General features: G+C 46.5%; 1 pseudogene; it reads right to left on the minus strand.

Moving 5' to 3' along the window:
• Positions 1-2033, minus strand: part of LOC125615916 — a 6281-nt pseudogene extending 4248 nt beyond the window's left edge.
• Positions 2034-3618: the final 1585 nt, after the last annotated feature.

The raw sequence follows: 3618 nt of genomic DNA on the forward strand, positions 1-3618 counted from the left end.
TCCTGACTGTCTCTCCCAATCCCCGTTTCAATCCTGTGGCCACTGCCTATGAAGGCTCGGTTGGCTTTTACCTCTGTAAGTTCATAAGGGCCGACCAGTTATTTCAGCGGGATCTTTAGTGCTGAGTCACGAGAAGCAGGCGAACCGGAGTTTGAATGCAGCCGATCCGGGCTCGGTGTGTGTGTTCTGAGGGGCCCAGACTGTTCGCCCCAGATCCACGTCAGCTCAGCATTGCCTAGTGATCCTGAGCAAACAGCATTTAGACAGTTTACGGCTCCCTATGCCCGCGCAGTTGAAGATGTCAGAGACTTGATCTCTCCGCGCCCGCCACCATGTTAGATCTCCTCAATGATATTTATGTTACCCTTACAGCTTCCTGGCATAAGCAAGTTCTTGGGATTATACAAACTGCTGCTTCTATTTCCAGTCCAGATTTCTAGAAATGAAACCCTGCCGCCGTCGCCTCTGCCTCTGGGCCGCGCTCACGGGCGCCGTGCTCTTCTGCGACTGTAGCGGAGCCGCTGCGGCCTCCGCCGCTCCTCAGCCCGGTGCCTGGCCCCTGGGGCCCAAGCGGCGGCCGCCGCGGCTCTCCGGCCCCCTCCTCCAGAGCACGGGTCCCTTCGCAGGGGGATGCAGAACGACCCCAGCGCAGGCTCTGCCCGAAGGTGCAGCGGTGAACAGGCGACCGAGGTGCTTGAGGTCGTGGTCCAGCCTTCGGAGGACAGGGCTCAGCACGCAGCCCAGCTCCAACCTCTAGATGCGGCTGCTGGACAATGTAGACAGAGCCATCAAGACACCAAGCAGAGAGCAAATGGTGGCTCCCGCGGAGTGGATTTTCGGCACAGAAACCACAGCCCAGCCAACAATCCCAATCCACAAACTCTCCCTGTATAAAAAATATTTAAAAAACAAAAAAGGCGGGGCGCACTGAGCTTTCTTTGCCTCGGGTACTTACAATCCACTGCTGATTACACATTCAGCTTCTCTGCCCAGAGCGAAGCGAAAGAGGAAGCAGATGGGAGCAAAGCACCCGCAGCCCTGAGCAGCCAAGCGTCCGGGAGCCAAGCGTCTCTTTTTCCATCTCTTTGTTCTTCCTGCTGCTTGGCAAAGTGGTCCGCTACAGATTAACGGTGAAAGGAGTTCTAACAAGCTGCGCGAAATCTCGATTAAAGCCGCTGCTCTGAGCACCACGCTCAGCACTTCAGCAACCCCCGTGTGCAGCGGCCATCTTCTGATCTCTCGGGGCCTACCGGAGAATAGGTTTTAGCACCTCGATTAATTTGCAACAAACTTTATGCCTCAAAACTAAAGAATACTGAAATGTGCATAAATGAAATATGATGTAGTAACTTAGTGACTGTGATTTTAAAATAACCTTGAGATTATTCATGTTACAATGTCAAATTTCATGCATGAACTATGTAGAATCATGATTATAACTATGTAAAAATAACCACAAATAGGAAGAAAGCTAAATAGGGGGAATATTTTATACCATCTCTGATATGTTCAGATGAACAACTTATTTTTTTAAAAAATTCTGGTTTTGAAATATTCTTTAATGAATGGGTATATTAAGATTAATAAAATTAATGTATTTAATGTTAAGTAAGTGCAAATTCAGAGCAAGGCACCCTGGAGATAAATGGATAAAAAACAGATGGGATCTTTCTTTAAAGAGCTCAAGTATAGGGATCCAAGATGGCAGGCTAGAGGAAGGCTGCATTCTGTGTCGCTCTATCACTTGGGATTCAAGTAGTGGGAATACTGTCTTTGAAAGTGATAGAGGACCTCCAACAGTTGCTCCTATGCAGGAATCCTGGCTGCTTCTCCCATGCGGACACCTGGACCCTACCCATGTCTAGGAACTCTGGCTGCCACTCCCGTGTGGATCCCCAACTATCAATGTGGGGCTCCCTTGGTAACCTCCATCTTGGGACTCTACAGCCACTGTTATAGTCCTCTACACGTGGTAGCCTGCCTGCACTTGGGGGCATCTCATAGGGTCTGGAGACAGCCGTCTGCCACAACATTGCACGCCACAGAGCTGCATCTCTCAACACATTGCCCAATGCCACTGCCTGGTTCCACCCAACCATCACTGAAAGCAACCACCTCCTTTTTGGGACACCTTTGTCACCATCTTTACTTGGGGCAACTACCAGTTTGGAACACTAGCTGGGGAAGTACCAATAGTCCTCAACTCCCTCCTTTCCCTGGCAGCTGCTAACCCAGCACAGTGACTGCCCAACACAAAACAGCTCTCCATGACAAGTGCACAGTCCCCAGATCACCTCCCACAAGACTTCCAGAGAGAAAGGTTCCTGATTGGGAAGTAGAAAAGGAGAGGTGAGTGAGATACAGTTTAGAGACTAAATTAGAGGGATTTTTGTGTGTGTGTGTGTGTGTGTGTGTGGTGCTGGGGATTGAACTCAGGGCGTTGTGCATGCGAGGTGAGCACTCTACCAACTGAGCTATATCCCCAGCCTAGAGACTAAATTAAAGACCAGGAATTGTGAGGTATACAAGAGACATAAAGAGATAAGACCAGGTGCCCACATCACATGAGTGGGCCCCAAAGGAGATTCTTGGGGTGCAGTCTCCCATTGGGGACCAGCAGGTGCTATACCGTACTTCCAAGAGCCCTGCACCCAAGACCAACCATCTCACCCTGGTAACCTTCACCATCCTGAGGGTGGGGATACCAGCAAACAATAGACAACCCCACCTATTGGATGAGAAGAAAAGCAGGAAAAATACTGATCTCAACAAAAACAATACTTGTATCTTCCTTTGAGATTTTTTTTCTTTCCTCCCTCTTTCTTTTCCTGCACTCACATCCCCAACATTTGTGAAACCAAGTTCTTTGCATAGAATTAGGATACTGAGGTCTGGGATGTCTGAATAGTATATTACAATTGTGTTGTATATTCTTCTTGTTTTAATTTTTTTTTTTAGTTGCAGATGGACACAATACCTTTATTTTATTTGTTTATTTGTATGTGGTGCTGGGGATCGAAACCAGTGCCTTGTGCATGCCAGGCAAGTGCTCTACCACTGAACCACAACCCTGGTCCCGTGTTGTATATTCTTTTATCTCCTATTTTTACATTGTTTTAATTTTTCTTAATATTTATGTTTGTTTGTTTTTTGTACTCTATTGTCTTCCTACTTTCATGTTTCCCCCAAATCACTTGCTCTCTCTTCTCCTGCTACTAACCAACTTCTTTAGATTCCTCTATCACACTTCCTAAGATCTAATAACTCTATATTTTCACCTTCTACCCCCTCAACATCTCATCCTACACCACACCCCTGGTTCTTTGTCCAGCATCAGAAACTGTATACAGTTTTGCAAACTTACAGTATACATTGTGGATAATAATTAAACTCAACATTTCTTTATATTGTGACAAATCCGTAAATGTCTTAACAGCAGCTATTTGGTTTAAGGGTGTATAGTGTTTGTATAGAGTCCATGGCCAATACAGCAGAAGACATGACAGAGAAGGAGTTCAGGATGTACCTAATAAAAATGATCTGTGAATTAAAGGATGATATAAGAAAGCAAATACAGGCAGCAAAAGATCATTTAGATAAAGAGCTACATAACCAAGT

This window comes from Marmota marmota, unplaced genomic scaffold, assembly GCF_001458135.2.
Source record: "Marmota marmota marmota unplaced genomic scaffold, marMar, whole genome shotgun sequence".
Taxonomy (NCBI): domain Eukaryota; kingdom Metazoa; phylum Chordata; class Mammalia; order Rodentia; family Sciuridae; genus Marmota; species Marmota marmota.